Source organism: Canis lupus, chromosome 4 (assembly GCF_003254725.2).
Source record: "Canis lupus dingo isolate Sandy chromosome 4, ASM325472v2, whole genome shotgun sequence".
NCBI classification, from domain to species: Eukaryota; Metazoa; Chordata; class Mammalia; order Carnivora; family Canidae; genus Canis; species Canis lupus.
Window position 1 is genome coordinate 28,610,235 of NC_064246.1, and position 17,854 is coordinate 28,628,088.

At 56.3% G+C, this 17,854-nt stretch overlaps 1 long non-coding RNA gene across 1 annotated transcript in view; it reads left to right on the forward strand.

Moving 5' to 3' along the window:
• The window catches only part of LOC112651263 (uncharacterized), a 261,862-nt gene that overhangs the window by 161,905 nt on the left and 82,103 nt on the right, over positions 1-17,854 (forward strand). The gene's annotated exons all lie outside the window — the stretch shown is intronic.

Sequence of the window (17,854 nt, forward strand, 5' to 3'; positions counted from 1 at the left end):
CCTTGGGACCCTGGGGGTTCCACCCAAGGAAGACTAATGGGATCTGAGGGGCGGAGAGCGGAGGGGTGGGGGGCTCGGCCCACAAGGTGAGTGGCGCATTCGTCTGAAGCCAGGCTGGCCTGGGGCGTTGCTAACCGCTTTGAGCATAAACATTTCCATATGTCCAACAGGCTGATTAGCCACCCAGGGACGGGGAGGGGAGAGATCGTGAATAAGGAATCCATATTAACCCAAGATCCAGCGATAGGGGCCCAGCTGAAAGAAATTAAAAAGATCATGTTTTCGAGCACTGGCCCTCCAACAGGGGAGCTTTTCTAGCTGCCAGCGAGCGTGTTACAAATTTCAGACACTAACGTATTGACAAAAGCAAACAAATAAACAAAAGTTGAAATGCAGGAGGCCTCCCGGGTCTGATAGACATCTCAGTGACATCCCCTCCTCCTTCGGGTTGTTTAAAAACACAACACCACACAACTCACAAGCGCATCCAACGGAGAATCCCTCCACAGTCTGGACGCAGCTCACCCATTGTTCCTCTGTTGTGTCTTTAAGCGCCTGCACGTTGGCGATCTTGAGGAGGAAGGAGAGAAGCCGAGTTTCCTTTATTTATTTATGTCCCTTTTGCTGAATTCTGATGAAGCACAGGCAGGCAGGCAGGCAGGCAGGCCAGCGTCTGGCTTCTTAGAAAGAGGGCTGGGTGGGGATCGGGGCCCTGGGCCCCGGAGCGGGGAGCGCCTGCTGCTCTTGGAGCCCACCGGTCTGTCTTGCCGGGAGTTGGGGTTGCAGTGAAACCTCTCATTCCCCACCCCACCCCCCGTGGATTTTCCACCAGGTCCTGCTTGGGGGCACCCCACTCCCTGCTCTCTTTGGCCCCCAGTGGTCTGAGTGTGGAGCTGGGGTTCAGGGCCGGGAGCCTCACTTATGCATCAAGGGTGGAGGGGGCACAAGGGGCACAGGTGTTAAGTCCAAAAGAGGGTGCTCAGGCTCGAGGAGCTCCCAGCAGCCACGTCCTCTGAAGCAGGACTGTGGGGCCAGACGTGTTTGGTGGGGAGGCTGCGGGGGTGCCGGCAGAGGGGGAGCCGAGCGCTGCCCCGACTTGGTGCCCTTGGAGGCTCGTCGTGGGGCAGAAGAGGAACGCTCTACCTTCAAGGAGCGTGTGTCGTGACCAAAGACAGAGAAGAGAGTCTTCTCTTGGTGCTCAGGTGATGTCCCAAACCATCGGAGTCTGGTAAAAGGCTGGGATGGTGGCCCTGTCAACGGAGTGAGCTCCCTGTCACTGGACGGGTGACTGTGAGCGTGTGTGACATTTATCGGCCCCACTGCCCCATTCCCAGACTACTGTGGAGCTACACATTTATTTCCCCTCCAGTAAAAGCGGGGAATTATCTTGGACACTCAGAGAGCTCAAGTAACTTGTGTAAGATCACACAGCACTTGGTAGTCAGGCCTACCCTGGACACCCAAAATCTGGCCTCCCTGGTTCCTTCCCTGAAAACCTCTGTAGTGACTCATCAGACCGGGAAAGGCTCTATGTTAGATGTGATCCACGACTCAGGGCTGTGTCCATCGTGGGGCATCCTTGGGAAGAACAGAGAAATGGCATTAGGACACCCTGGGTCTTTGCCTACCTGGCCAGGGTCTAAAGGTGGATGTGGAAAGCAGTAATGTCCTGCGGCCCAGTGTAGCATACCTGAGAAGGGGAAGAAAAGCCCAGCTCAGCTCGCCCCCACCCTACCCCGGATCATCAGGAAAAGCAGATGCACATGCATCTGAAGGGTGCACATCTCCAATGATGCATTCATGTGGCCCAGTGGCAGGGGCTGGACAGAGACACCTGTGGGAGGGGCAGTTGTCCCCTCTGAGTTCGCATGAGGATGTGACTCGAATGAGCAGCACGCATGTCCTCTCTCATTTCTTTAGAACGTTCCCTCCTTTTCCAGAAGCTCCAGTAACTCGCTGGGAAACATCCCATCTGACACTTACCTCCTACAGAGAAAATGGTCTATACGTCCAGCAGTTTGGCATCCGGAGGTCAGAGAGGGCAGCATCGTGTGCAGGACCCGGGAAAAGTCTGTGGGCCGGTGTGGGTTCTGAATGCCTCACTGACGGTGGCACGCAGAGTCAGGGTTGGGATGCCCCTGCTCCGGGTTCAAACTCTAGCTCTAGCTCTGCCACCTGCTGACGGTGGGACCTTAGGGAAGGCGGGTGTCCTCTGGGCTTTGGGATCCTCCTCTGTAAGCATGACCTCAGAGGGGTTCAGTGGGTAGAAACAAAGTGTAGCTGGTTCTTGGATCCCAGGCAGAGTGAAGGAACAGCCCTGGGGAGGGAGGGGCCGTGGAGGATGGGGACTGATGGGGGCAGATTCTCCTCATTTCCTCCTCTGTGAATCCACTATGTTCTTTTGGGCCTGGGGTTCTGGGATTGGGGAGGGGGGAGACTGGTGTGTTAAGTCAAGCTAGCCGAGTTATCGACAAGACAGGGAAACTGAGGCCCTAGGAGGGGAGGGGGTGTCTCCCGGAGGCCACAGAAAGAGAAGGGCTGAGGGCAGGCCCGACCTGCTGGTTTCCTGCCGGCCATGCTGACCTCTGGCTGTGCACCGCCGCCCTTGGGAGCTGCGCACGGGGACCGCGCTGGGCCCAGCGACGCTGCAGAAATCCCCAGCGTCCTCCGGCTCAGCCTGTCCCCTGCATTTCCCTGTAACGGTGACCAGAGGCACCGGAGTCACCTGGACAGCTGACAGGAGGCACCATGTTATGTGGCAGGAGGGGAGGAGGCCGAGCTGCGCCCTGTGCGGGCTGTGGCATGCTGCGCGTGGCTTTCCCGCCGCACCTATGAAACGGGGGTGACTCCGACCTGCTGTGAGGATTGTCCATTCGTTGAACAGATGCCGATGGATCATGGTCTAAGCGTCTGGGCACTGCTCCAGGAAGGGGACCAGGGAGGAGCTAGACCGGGGCTCCATCGGCATGAGGGCCCCTCTGCGTGGCGCCGAGAGACACGCAGAGCAGGAGCACCCAGGGTGCCTTCACCCGGAGGTGGGGAAGCCACAGGGCAACGTGAAAGCCGTGAATGGCCCGGGGAGGGCTTCAGAATGAGAGGGAGGCGGGCATGCACAGCACCTCTCAGGCTGTGGAAACGGCAGGCGCCAAGATCCTGGGGCAGGAAGGAGGCCAGCAGCTGGAGTGCACTGGGAGAGAGAGCGACACGGGGAGAAGGGGTCAGACCCGGCAAGGGCTGCACGGGGCCCAGCCGGGAGTGATGTCCTACCATGTTCAGCCTGGATCCGACGCAGGGATCCCGGGTGCCCCGTACACTTGATAAACCCAGACAAGAGCCTGGGCAGCCCAGGCCCGGTGGGAAGGTGTCTGGTCTGGGCCTGGTGGGAAGGTGGATGTTGGGGTCGGTGAGTATCTGGGGTGGGGCTGCGAGGTCTCAGGCCGACAGTGTGCTCTGCTGAATGCCAGTCCCCAGCTCCGGGCCAGGATGATGCCCTGGTTTAGCAGCATCTGTCGCTTGTCCTCCTAGCGTAGGCCCCTCCTTCTTGTTTCACAAGGGTATATGCGGGCCCACACCTTTCCTGGGCCCCGGGTGAGGCAGGCTCGAGCCCCGGCCCCGTCACCAGGAGCAAACTAGGATAAGTCTTGGCTAGACGTTCCCAAACCCTTCAGGGGCTCCCTGCTGAGCTCAGAGACCTAACATCGCCGAGTTAGGCTCAAGCAATTTAGGAACGACTTATACCAGAACAACTTATTGGTCAACTGCAAAAATAATATACACGAACTGAAAGAGAAAAATCATCATTTTCATTTGTTCTGTAATAACTACAATGGCGTCCCGGTGAGACGCCGGGTACCTGTGGGCCACCCACAGCTCCTCAAACTGTGGATTTGAGTTGGACATCACTGCTGTCATTTTCTGCTCTACATTGGTTTGCATTGGGTGCTTGTCTTTCATTACAGCAGCCACCGAAGACCCAGCCTCTCAAAGATCTGATGTCACCCGAGGAAGGTGGCATGGTCTCCTGAGGAAACTAGGAAGTCACGTGAGCCAGGAGTTCCTGGTGGGGGCACTAGTCTTGCTGTGCTTCTCTTGATAATGTTGCCCATCCTGCAGCACCCCTGAATTTTTGTGCGTGTGAATTTTTTTCAGTCCACTGTTGGGGAAACATGGGTCTGAAGTGATCAGCCGTTGGTTCAGTCAGGGGCACGAGCCACGATTCTGGCCAATGAAAGGCGAAGGAATCTTCTGGGAGCTTTGTGGGAAAGGTGTACTTTGCCCACAAAAGATGTTTGGGAGGAAGGCATCCGCTTCTGCAGCTGGCGTTTGTGAAGTCCTCAGGGGAGTTCTAGAACTGCAGCGGGACCCAGTGGGGGTAACCATCCCAAGGAGGGCGCTCCGAGGTGAGCAGAGAGGAAGGATGGAGGGGCTCTGGCTTTGATGCTGTTGTTGGCTGCGGGGTCTTGGAATCACCCACCTCTGGACTTCCTGTTCCGTGAGCTCAGGCCTTCCTGCAGAGTTTCACCTGTTTAGAAACGGATTTCCTGCACACCTGCAGCCCGAAGTGTCCTTCCCAACGACACTCTGGCACCGATGCTTGGGAAGCTCTGTGCTTTCTCTCCTTCACTTAAGGTCACCTATCAAAGCGTTTGAGAAACCCCACAATTCTCTGCTTGCTTTTGTTCACTGCAGAGTTTGCCAAAGTTACTTGACCAAGGAAACCTTTTTTCCATAGAACCTAATTAACATCTCACAAGACACTCCTGTGCCAAAACCCACACTTTTGAAAGAGATGCCTTAGATCCTTCCTTATAGCTGCCCAGCCCCACCCGCCCCAGAAGCCCTTACACACGGACTCCCACCTCAGAGGCACGCCAAGGTCCACATGTGTTTCTGTTCAGTGGGGGAGACTAAATGAAGCCAGATGTACCTGGGCAGCCCACAGGCAGAAGAAGCAATGATTTAATGTCTCAGCTATGCGGGGATTAGCTTGCTAGAAAGCTCCCAAGGAGGGGTGGGGACTTGCCGCCAGTCTGCTAATGGATTCAGCAGAAATGCTCCTGTGGGCTGTGCACGATTGCTGTGTGCGTGAGTGCTGTGTCCGTGACCACTGTCGGCAAGACCACTGTGGCCATGACCGCGGTCCTATGACCCCTGTGCCCCCCACTGCAGCGACCGTCATCGCGGTGCCCATGACTGCTCTGTGCATGACTGCTGTGTTCATGACCTCTGTGTCCATGATCCCCGTGCCCACGATCGCAGTATTCATGTATTGATGACTTCTCTGTCCATGACTACCGTGCCTATGACCTCTGTGCCCATGACCTCTGGCCCACAATCTCTGTGCCCGTGATCCCGAGTACGTGGCTGCTGTGTAGAGGGTCAGACCTTCTGTACTTCCCAGGGCAAGGTCCCACTGTCACCCTAGTTCTCCCCTGGTCACTCCTCTGGGGCACTGCTCCTATCAACTTGCTCTGTCCTGTTCCCACCTGTTCCCCAGCCTTGGTCTCCCCAGCCCAAGATTAGGAGGGCTCTGCTGACCGCTAGCGATGGCACCTAGGCCATTCCCTTCCCGCTCTGGGGCTAAGAGATTATCCAGCCCAGGGGGTTTCAAAAAGTGTTCCTTGGACCCCTGGGGCTCTGAAGAATCCTCTTAGGGAGTATGCCCCTGATTCAGCTAGGACAGCTCTCTATTTATTTTTTATCCACTGGGTTTCCACGTAGAAATTCATTGGAAGAAAAGGCTTTGTGGCAGGAAAAAAATGTCTAGAACCACTGATGTTGTCCAGCCGTGCATTTTGCAGAAGAGAGGACGGGGGCCTCCCTAGAGATTTGTGGGAGAGCCAGAGCAGAGCGGGAGGGGCTGAGGTCAGGTCAGGGGAGTGGAGGAGACAGCCTGCAGAGGCAGTGGTTTGTTCTCCCCGTTGGCTTTGCCTGCCGTGACCCAGGAGAAAAGCCCTTTGAAACAGTCAGAGATGCGGCCAGGAGCCACACAAAGCGTGCTTCTCAAACTCAGGTCACTGGCGAGGACCCAGTAGGCAGGCTGGGAACTCGGCCTTGGAAGTGGGTGGATTTGATTCACTCAGCGGAGGTTTAGAGGCCGACAAATGGCCACTCACCCCGGGCTGGGCACCTCCACACAAGAGCTCACTCAGCTTCTTGTCACTGAGCTGGGTCTCAGCCTGTCTGGTGGTTCGGATTCAGCAATGGGTGTGTCCAGGTGCCCAGCTGCTCTGACTAGCACAGTGGGCACGGAGCCTGGAGCCTGTGGTACTCTCTGGTGCCCTGAAAAATGTTTTAATTTCTTTTAAAATACAAGAGAAAAATAAACTTTGGGATTGAAGAAAATCCTTCAATATATTGGATTAATATGTTCATCTTCATACCAATGCAGTTGTAAAATGATGGTATACAAATTAAGTATATTAATATTAATTATATATATATATATTTATGGAGGAAGAGGCCCACGAAAGGAAAAAAATGCCTACCCGAGTTATGATGAAGTCATGATGCATTTGTGGGGCAGTGTCAGCGGATGGCAGACCTCGTATCCGTTTGCTGGGGCTGCTGTGACAAATGCCACTCCTCCCTGTGCCTTTACATGGCCTTCCCTCTGTGCATGTCTGGGTCCTAATCTCTTCCTATAAAGTTGTACTGGATTAGGGCTCACCTTATTGCCCGTATTTTAACTTTGTTCAGTTTAGTTACCTCTTTAAGACCTTCTGTTAAGCACAGTCCCATTCTGTGGTACTGGGGATTAGGACCTGGACAGATGAATTGTGGGGGCATAACTTAGCCCTTAGATCTTCTCTCGTGAGTTCATGTTTTTCCTTGCAGCTGTCTTCCTTCTTTCACTCTCTCTCTCTTTCTTGTAGAACTTTCCCTGCTTGAGAGACACCTGCTCTCAGATAGGGAACCTTCCCAGCTCCCAGTTCTGTCTGTAGGGCCATGAGTTGGGATGCTCTCCAGCGCTGGGCTCTGGGCAGGTGGAAGCTGCTGGAAGGAATATAAAAGGCACTGGTGCCATAGGGTGGATTCTGGCACTGTTCCTTTTCTTTAGATGCCAGGGCTTGGTCAAACTATATTCAAGATGTGCAGCATTAGAATTCTGAAGTTATTGGGGATTGATTATGAATACGCAATATCCAGGCGTGTAGGATTCCTGTCCGCCAACAAGCCTCAGATGTCAGAGAGACCCTCCCCACCTGCTCCAGTGCTCTCCACCCCATCCCAGGCATCTTCAAATGTATGGGATAGACATGGGGTGGGCGTGTGGGTCTTTTGATATGAAAATGGCTCCATTTCCTTAGGATTGGTAATGTAGAGGATCCAAGCGGGTCACAAAGCCTCCTGAATGCTGGAAATCCTTGCTGTTTTATTAGGATTCTGTCAGGAAAAGAGGTCGAGTGACTCAGGGTGCGAGCCCTCCGCCACCTCTGTTTCAATGTCACTGGAGAGCTATTCTGCTGCCCTTGAAGATTAAAACTTACTTTCGAGTATGGATATCCATGTGAACTTTGAATATATGTACTTTATTTTAAATGGCTGCTCCTGAGATTAATCCCAACACGAGGAGGAGATGGAGCAAGGGGCAGGGCAGGAGAAGGCAGGGTGGGTTTATGAATTGGTTTATGAGTTGTTTTGCCCTCTGCTGTGCTGGCCTTACTTCCTCTGGGGTCTCTAATCCTAAGACACAAGTGTTAGTCTGTCGTAGAGATTTTGTCCCTTTGGATGTGCTCCTGCATCTTGGTGGGTCTGATGATTTTAATCCTAAATGTCACATTCAGGGACATGTGTTGCAATCACTCTAGAGCTAGAAACAAGCCACCTGGGCCAGGATGAGGCCTGATGGGCCAACCCAGAGAGCTGGTGGTACAGGAGGAAGGGGGTTGATGGGCTCCTCTCAATCACCACTTTCCACCTGGTCTTGACCAGCAGGAGAAGAGCCTGGGCTGGAGAGCTTGAGGTCTGGGTTCAGCCTCTCTTCTGAGACTCTTCACCTGTAGGCTTTGGGAGAGTCTCTTCCTTCTCTGGACTTCAGGCTCCCCATGTCCTGAATAAGGAAGTTGGACCAGATGAGTTCACTGGTGCCCACTAGGTACCAGCCCCAGGGGGAGGTGCTGAGGATGTACCAAGATGTGAAAACGAGTCCACCAGCCTCTCAGAGGCAGGTAAGCTGCTGCAAGCCAGGCACATCACTTACTCAGTTTTTTTTTTTCTCCCAGAAATATATTTGTTTTATTTTTTTCTCATTATGAAAGCAGTTCATGCTTATTATTTAAAAAATATATACAGAAACCTCAGCCAAGGAAAACAAAAGCAGAAATGATGCCCATAAATCTCACGCGCCCAGAGACAAGCACCGTTAGCACGATGGCATCTATTCTTCCAGACGGTTCCCTCTGACTGTGAATGGATATGCATACTTAAACATCGGCACACCCTAGGATTGTGCGCGGTTTGTCTTTCTCAGTTCTCACGACCACTGCGTGAGACGGTTAGTGTTATTTTCACCCTATGGATGGAAAAACAGAGACTCAAAGAAAGTAGGGTAGCTTGCCCACTGTGATGCAGTGCCGAGCCAGGCTGATAACCCATCCAAAGCTCCATCTCAGCACGGACACCCAGGGGGGAACCAGGCAGGCAAGCAAGGGATTGGGTGTTCCAGCGCCGATCACACCCAATGGGAACCAGACCCATGTGCTCACTTCAGGGCAGCTGATTGAGGGATCACGGAGAAGCTCACCTCAGGTGGTGTCCTTAGGCACATCATGGGCTGCGTCAGGTGGAGAAGTCGCAGGAAAGTGCTCCCAGGTGGAGGGGAGAGAAGGAGCAAAGTCGAAAGAGCGCCCACCAAGTCCAGCTCCCGTCGGCAAGGGGAGGCAGCCCAGGCACCTGCTGTGCGTAGTGTGTGTGTTGGTGAGGTGCGGGGAGGGCAGGCAGGAGGGCCATGGGCATCACGCTAAGCAGTTCAGCTTTCTCCTTAAGATCATGGGCGCTATTGAGGTTCTTCATGGGATATGAAACTCTTTTAGGGTAACCCTTTGAGGGCCACGTGGAGGGTAGAACAGGACAAGGAGAGTCAGGAGTCATTCTTCTAACTGAGCTTTTGTTTGACCCCAGTTCATACCTCCAGAGAGAGTGGCAGAAAAAGAGAAATCCAGGTCCCAGGGGCCTTAGGAAGGTGGTTCATCCCATAAACACTCATCTCTAAAAACACACCTCACAAGCTAATGAGAAAGGACATGAAGTCCCAGATGCGTGTGAAGGGGCCGCCGATGAGCCCATTCCTTAGATGGAGTAAGGGGCTGGGGAATGAAGGGCTGATTTAATGGCAGGAATCCCTGCTGTGACTCATTTCCAAATCTCGGCTCGGCTGTCTACACCAACATCTGTTTGCTCCGTCTCCAACATGAGGTGAGGCCCCTTTGCTGCCTGGCACGGGACTGACATTGTTTAAGTTTTCACCTGGGTGGCTTTTGTCTGGGAGGATTGGGGTCTTGTACTCCGTTCAGTGGAGTCAAGCACCAGGTCCACTTTGACAGGGTCCCGTAGACGTTAGGAAGGGCTGAGAGAGGGGTAGATGGGGGGTTCACAGCGATCAGGAGCCTGGGCGACCCAGGGTGCCCGCACACCAAGAGCCCACGCTGCACATGTGACGGGTGTGCGCGGATGTCACCATGGAGTCAATGGATGGACAGACAGGTGGGGAAGTGGCCTGTCACTGGGTCTAGACTGAGTGGCCAGATGAGACAAGGAACGAGTGAAAAGGCTAGGGCATGCCACAGCAGTGCACACGCAAACGATGAAAAGGTCATGCTTGCACACGCGTGAGTCCTTTGTGAGTTGGGCTGTCAGTGTGAAGCCGGCTTCAGGACGGGATCCTATATGCCTTTATTAGGGGAAGTGCCTGTGGAAGATAAAGACAGAGGGCAGGGCAGGCAGGGAGACCCCGTCAAGCTCAGGGCAGGTCTGAGACCCGAGGCAGGACAGAAGGAGGGAAGAATGGGGCTGTGGGGGGTGTGGGGGGGGAGAACTCGACCACAGTGCTCTTCTGAGAAGGTCCGGACCAGGCTGCTGGAGAGCCCCTAACCCAACATTGCCCATTAGTGGAATCCTCCATCTGGCCCAGTTCTTCCCCCCTTCTCACAAGTAGGAGTCACATGTGGCGAGAGCCCGAGGGAAGCAAGTGCAGCCTCCCGGGAACGTGGCACCTGCCAGTAGCTCTGCTCCCAGCAGACTCTCTGGAAGGGGCTATGGCTGGGGCCCCTGCAGGGCTGCTGGGGTGGCTGGGGGCTGGCCTCTGTGCGCTCCTCACTCTGAACCCAGGCTCTCTGTCCGAATGCTGCTGGTGGCTGGGACCCAGTTAACACTGGGCCTGGGGGTGGGGGGCTCGCACTGGCTGCAAAAGGCCCTAGTTCGGGAGAGATGCACACCGGCTCCCCTGGAAGCTGAGGGCCAAGGCCCGTCCTCTACCACGGGGGTCTCTAGCAAGGGAAAGTCACCTCCCGTCTAGAAGGAGGGGGGCCTGGAGTATTGGAACAGCGGAACAGCATTAACACCTGCCGTGGCCTGTGAGGGATGTGCAGGGGTGGGGCGGGAAGAGACAGTCAATGGGATGATTGAGGGAAGAAAGGAAGGGGAGAATGCGGGAGAGGCAGCCAAGGAGCAGAGGGGTGAATGCCGGGCGGGCGGGGTGGGTGCTGAGCGAGGGAAGGGGTGAGAGAGTAATGGAGCAGCGAGGGAGGAGTGAGGCCCGAGGCCTGAGGGCCGGGGCACAGAAGGGGCGAGTGGGAATGAAGGAGCAAAGTGAGGAAGAGCAGCAAAGGGGAGACGGCACAGGCCTCACTCGCTCTGGAAAGGCCACAAGCCTGCTGTCTCCCTTTGCTTCCCCTTGCCCCCTCTCATCAGGCTGCGTTTGTCCCCCAGGGACGGCCGGGTGGCCCGGGGGGCAGTGGCTGCAAAGGTGTGGTCTCCAGAGGCCACAGGGGGCACAGGGAAGGGACCGGCCCTTTCTTCCTGTTGGCAGCGGCCCTCAGTGCCGAAGCCTGCAGATCGCAGTTTGGGGCTGATGTCTGTGCCTACCTTTGCGGGGGGGGGGGGGGGGGGGTGGATCGAAGGCTGCCGGCCTCAGCCTGCTGTGACCGGCAGGAGGCCCCAGAAACACCCCCTCCCCACCAAGAGGTCCAGCATGCCCCAAATCCACTCACTGAAGATGGAGGTCTTTGCTTTAAGCCTCTAAGGTTCTTTTACAAGAAAGAAGCCTCCGGACAACCCGGCTGCCGATCGCTGAAGGGCGTGGTGGGGGCAGCTGGGGTGCGAGACCCAGTCCTCGCCGTTGAGGACAGCTGTGGGGGGGGACCCAGGGCATGCCCACAGGACAGCTCTACAATGGCCTTGGGCAAGCTCCTTCCCCATCCTTGGGTCTCAATTTCCACTGAGAAGGGTTTGGCCAGGTCCTGTTTTGTCCTAGAGGGGACACAGGATCCTGGGTGATGACCGTGGTTCATCGGGTTGCTGGCTAGAGAGGAGCTGAGTTGCAGTGACCCGCGTCCCCGGTGACCGGGATGTGTCCTGCCTCTGAGGTGCGCCAGCTGGTGATCTAAGCCAGGCCCCAGCTTGGGACGAACCGGCTGCTAAGCAGGGCCCAGCGGGGGGCAGTGCCAGGGGCCGGCACAGAGCGGGCCCGAGGGTCTCTAGGCACCCCCACTTCCGAAGTGTGCCCAAAGATCGGACCTCGACGGAGGCTGCCCAAAGTGGGGAATCTGTTGGGTCAGAAGGCCCAGAGCTGCAGGTTCACGGCCTTTTCTGCAAACTTTTTATCGAAGTGTAATATGCTTACGGAGCAGGGCTCGGGTCGTAAGGGTCCAACGTGATGGAGTCTCCCCGAGAGTGAATACACCTGTATAGCTGGCACTGCAGTCAGGAAACGGGCTGCGCCCCACATCCCGGAGACCTGGGTGCCCGTGTGGCCAGCTTCTCTCTCTCAACAGAACGCCCAACAGTCGGGCTTCTCTCCTGCTTGTGGCTCCCATGCTCCGTTGTATGGCTCTGCCTTTGCCACCGTTGGCTGGCACTGGCACTTGGGGGTCGCCCCGTCGCCTGTAGGGCAATTCCCGGCTGCCCTGCGGTTGCATTCCACCTCTCCTGTCCTACCGAGTTCCCAGTAGCCTGAGCAGGGCCCACGACAGGTGGCAGGCCCTGCGAGGAGGAGGCCGAGGCTAAAGCCAAACCGGCACCACCTGTTGGAGGGGGGGGCAGTGAAGCGGAGGGCTGGGGGGTGGGGCGGAGACAAGGCGACCCCCTCGGGCTGCGAGCAGGCCAGCCTGGGCTCCTCTGCCAGCATGAAGCGGGATGGCCAGGGTCCCCGAGAGGGACTGTGATTATTCGGGGGGCGTCACTTGGATGTCAGATTTCTGGCCACCGCCAGAGGTGGGAGAGGATGAGTGGAGAGGAAGGCCACGCGGGCTGCGGAGGCCCTGAGTGTGCAGCTGGCTGCAGGGGCAGCGAGTCACTCAGATGGTTAGGACCTGTGCACGGACGGGACGGAAGGGGACGAGAAGAAAGAAGATGGGGGGGGGGTAGCCATCTACAGAAAGGAAGGGGCTCCTGCCTGAGTATCTTCTGATAGGGTTCCCGGTCCTTCCCCTGAGCCCAGTACAGGCCCCAATGTTAACGCAGGCAGGTGACATCCCCCCTGGCCTGGATTGCCAGGACGGGCCCTCTGGGTGAGGCGGGGACAGTGTCCCTCCCCCTTGCCCGCCTGCCAGGGGCCTCCTGTGACCTCCAGGTTCTGCTGGCAGCTGCGGGGTCTCGGCCTGGGGAAGGAAGCAGAGGTGAGTCCATTAGCTCGCTGCTGTTCTCCAGAGAGCACGCAGGGGGATTATCCGGCTGCTTTGCCGCCTCCCGACTTTCCAGGACCACCCCTCTGGGACTGGATCCAAGGAAGTGAGTGATACCATTATTAGACGTGAGGAGTCAGCAGTCCGTTACCTCTTCCTCCTCCTCCTCCTCCCTCACGGATCCGGCCTGGTGGGAAGGCAGTGGCCTGGGCCAGCGGGTCTGGCTTTCAGCCTGGGCCCGGCTTTTGCCCCACCTCCTCTGGGCTGCCTTCCCATCTGGGGACCGAGGGTGCCAGGGCCTTTTGGTCTGGTGGGGGGTCCTTCCAGGTTTGGCGTCCTCCAATGGTGACAGCGAGGGACAGCTCTGTCCCCGAATGGGCCGGCTGGAATTCCCCCGCAACCCACTCAGGATCCCCTCTCCCTCCCTTGGCCCTTTTGGCAGGACGGGGAGGGAAAAGGGGCAGATAGGCCAAGGAGAGGGCAGAGGCGGAAGGTGTAGTCTCTGTGACCATGATGAGGACAGCAGCCACCACTAACCAAGGGCTCACTTAATCTGTACCAGACACGGCACGGAGGATTTTACCCTACAGAGCGCCTCGTCTAGTCCACAATATCGGGGCCCTGTGACCCCTTGGGGACAAAGCCCCGGGTCTCAGGGGGTCAGAGAGTGGAGTGAGGCTCCAGCGCCAGGCCCTGGGGACACAGGCTGCTGCTCCTCTGCAGGCCCCTCGGAGCGAGAAGATGTGGGGGAGAGTGCTGTGTGCTCCTGGCTGGTGCCTCGCAGATCCCCTTCTGGATCCGGTGTCTTCGGTGGTCACGGTAGGACGGTCCTGAGCCTTCACTAGGTTCAGTGGCTGGGAACGTCAGTCAAAAGCTCAGGCGTGCAAGAAATGGAATTTCCTCAAATTTCCCGTGACAATTCGCTTTCTGTTTCTGATTCCCACCGCAACGAGGGGACGCGCGGTGGACCTGCGAGCTCATGCGGGTGTGGATGGGTGGGACCCCTGGCTGCTGGGACGTGCCCTTCGGGCAGCGTGGGGCTGAGATGCTGCTGCCCGGTTGGCAGGCCCCCTTTGGTGGGCAGCGTCCTCTGCTCCCTCCTCACGGGCCCTGGACCCCATAGAACCAATCCTGTGGCTCGTGCCACCCTCTGGGGCATGAAAACACCGTGAAGCTGCCTGAGTCTCCACGGCCTAGAAATACCCTGTAGACACTTATTCTCTAGAACCCCGCCTCCTCCCCAGCCATGGAGCCCAGGATTTTCTCTTCCCCATCTCAGGAATTTGGGCGTCTCGTGTAGGGTTCATCTTCTTGGGGCCTATGGACAACTCCCTTGATGGCCCTCCCTCTGATCCCCTCCTGTCCCCGTGCCCAAGGAGACCCCACCACGGGGGCACATGCTCTAACTCATGGCGCATCCTCCGTATCCTTCATCAGAGACCCTTGGGCCTCCTTGTTTCCAGATAGAGATGGCTCCTTGGGGTGCCACGCAGGAAAGAGGTGCCTAGCTTCTCAGTTTCCCACAGCTTTATCTCCTCCCCCAAGGCAGTTAGACTGAGCTCTAGGGCCTGGGTGAGAAAGGAGGTACTTAGAGAAAACTGTATGGGGACAGAGGCCAGAGCTTGAGGGACGGTCCATGCCAGGCCCCTGGAGACCAAGCCCCGCAACCGGGTGCTCTCTGCTCATCCCAGGCCATGCCCCCCACAGGGCCCCTCGGGGAGGGAGGGCTCAGACATGCTCCCAGGGAAACTCCGATCTGTTCTATTCCGGCAGGCCCTGCACACAGAAGGAGCTCCCCAGAAAGTCACCAGGACCCTTCCGGAGAGCACTACATCGGCTCTTGTGCCCTCAAATCTGCTACTAGTTTAACTGAAACCCTAAGGTCTCTCATTTCAGCGAGACTCCCCACAAATGCACACCCCATGGGTCAGCAAAAGGAAATCTGTTTCCAGGCAGGATCCAGAATCACAGCCTGCTGTAGACCCTCCCCGGCTGCTGTGTGGGACTTGGGAGTTGGGACTTGTGTCCACTTAGAGGCATCTCAGGGAAGGTTCATGGCGGCCTGGAGCAGCCGGCCTGACAATGGTTCTTGTACAGATGAGGAAACTGAGCTTCGCAGTGGTAGAGGAATTGGCTCAAGATCAGCCACTGAAAGGGAGAAAGCCGGCTCCGGTCTGTGTGTCCCCACGGTTTTCCACCGCACCTCGCTGTCTGTGAGCTTTTGTGTGGTTATTAAACATTGGCCGCCTTCTGGAGAATTCAGTGGCCCTCTGGTTGTGGAGAAGGGAGGGGACACTGGGTGGGATAGTGGGGAGGGGGCTTAAAGGGCAGAGGGTGAGCCCGTGCCTTCTTTCTGCCTCAGGACCCCACCTGACATCACCCCCCGAGTCTGTTCACTGCCCCAGGGTGGGTCGGGTGGGCACAGGATTGCCTGATTACGGCTGCCACTTAGGATGTGCAGGGCATGGTGTCGGGGAAGAGGCAGGTAAGACACAGTCCCGGCTCACCCCCCACCCCCACCCCACAAACCTGCCAGGGGTGCTGTGTGTCACCACACACCCTCCTGGGGCTCTTCCAAAAGTGGGGTCCGTGACACTCCATGCCTGGGGACTGTTATGGGGACCAAAGATTCCCCCATCACAGAGCCTGGGAAATACTGACGCAGATCAGGTGAAGCTTGCTCCGTTATGCAGGAGCCTTGGGAACTTGGCTGCTCCCCTGCGGGGGCTGAGGCACCCAGGGACTCCCTGCTGCATTTACACCTAAGGGTCCCCTTCGCTCTGCAGAATGGGAGGCATTGCTTATCCTCAGCAGCACCCCTTCTGGGAAACGAGGCTCTGACATTAGATGGAAAGGATGCCTGGGAAGGATGAACAGGTCAAAGGACCGGAGGTGTTTAGGGAGATGGGCTCTTGGGCCGAGGGAGGCGGCTTCTGGGAAGGCTCTGGGAGTCCTGGTCTAAGAGGGAGGGCAGAAGAGGATTTGGAGGTAGGGACGCTGGTGAGAGGAGGGTCTTGCAGGAGAGCTGGAGCCGGCGCTGGGGGCGGGGGGCATATAAGGTGAGGGGGTTGGGCATGCACCCACCCAGTGCTGCTGAAGCTGCCCAGCAGACTTGAAAGGGACGTCCCACCCATCAGGGTGCAGCATGTGATCATGGCCGAGTGCATGGGCTTAGCCTCGGGGCCTCCTCTTAGAGACATTTTGCCCCCTGACCTCCTGTGGCCCTGAATTCAGAAATGAAGGCGAACACCCAGCCCAGAAGCTCTCTGCAAACCGTCAGGCTCTGGGCCTCCTCTTTGTAGTGGGTACTTCCCTCTCGGTCCTCCTTTCTGGTGGGCCAGTGGCATCTTCCTATTCTCTCCGATGTTCTAAGACCCCAAAGAGCCTCTCCACTCGGCTCACAAGGCAGGAGAGAAGAAGAAGAAGCCCATGTTTTGATCCAGAAAAACCCGGGTGCATGCAGCTGAGAAAGCAAAACTGTTCGTTAAAACCCATCTGGGATCTCGCCAACTGGGAGAAAGAGACTGGGGGCCAGGAGCCTCGCCAGGGGGAAGGAGAGACGTGGTAGTGGGTTATTTATAATCCACTTCTGGCACTGTCTGCAGGGCTCTCTCGGCTTGAGGAAACACTCGCATCCCCGAGACAGACATCTGATCATTATAATTTTGTGTTTGAAGACAGTTTTAGCCTCCTGCAGACACACATAAAATCTGCATCCGCTGCCCAGGATGGGGGACATAAAAGTTCTTTAAGAGGGTCGTAGACCTTCCTGGGACGGGATCCAGGCTGTCTGCAGCTTTGGCACAGGGTCAGCTCTGCTCACCCAGGTCCTGCCCTCACCCTTCTGCTCACTGTGCAGAGCCCACCCCATCCTTGAAGGCCCAGCCCCAGGGGGGCACATGCCGAGTCTTTCCTCCCTGACTCTCTTAGCATTTTCTCTCTGCCTTTTTATTTTTTTCCTCCTCCACAGTTGATTTAATTCACTTGATGTTATATTGTGCTGCCTCGGTCCCTAGCTGCCTCTTGTATATATAACCATATATTGAATGGGCTGAACTCGATGGGGTACGAACAGGAAATGGCTTTATTTTTCTCCCTTCGATGCTTTCAATCATGCCCGGCTGGATCTCCTTCCCCTCCCCTTGATGACATCGCAGGCACCTACAAGAGCTTCTCAACCATTTTCATGCACAGAACAAATTTTATTCTCAGATTTTAAAAAGGCCCATGCACAGCCTGTCCTCTGCATTGGTTTAGAGTGTCTCCCTCCCTGCCGTGTGGACCTCCACGTTGGTGCGTGGAGGCCTGCGGTGGCCTGGGGATGTGTTGTCCTCTGTTATGGGTTGAGTTGTGTCTCTGAAAAAAGAGAAGTTGAAGTCGTAACACCTGCTTCGTCAGCGTGTCACCTTATTTGAAAATAGTCTTTATAGAATTAATTGAGTTAGAATGCAGTCCTCAGGGTGGGCCCCAATCCAGTAGGACTAGTGTTCTTATGTAAAGGGGAAATTTGGACATGCAGAGGGGAGACACACAGGAGAAAATGGCCATGTGACTGGAGTGACCCATCCATCAGCCGAAGAAGGCCGAGGACCACCGGCCATCACCAGAAGCTGGAAGAGCAAGGCAAGGATCCTCCCCCAGAGCTGTTAAAGAGAGGTGTCCTCACTGACACCCCGGTCTTGGACTTCTAGTGTCCAGAAGTAGATGACAAGAAACTTCTTGGGGATGCCTGGGAGGCTCAGTGGTTTAGCATCTGCCTTTGGTCTAGGACATAATCCTGGAGTCCCAGGATCGAGTCCCACATTGGGCTCCCTGCATGGAGCCTGCTTCTCCCTCTGCCTGTGTCTCTGCTCTGCTCTCTCTCTCTCATGAATAAATTAAAAAAAAATCTAAAAAAAATAAATAAATAAAAGAAACTTCTGTCTACAAGCCACCCAGTTTGTGGGATTTTTGTCACAGCAGCCCTAGGAAACCAGTACATCCTCCTGTCTGCCCTTGGTTTCTTCAGGGGC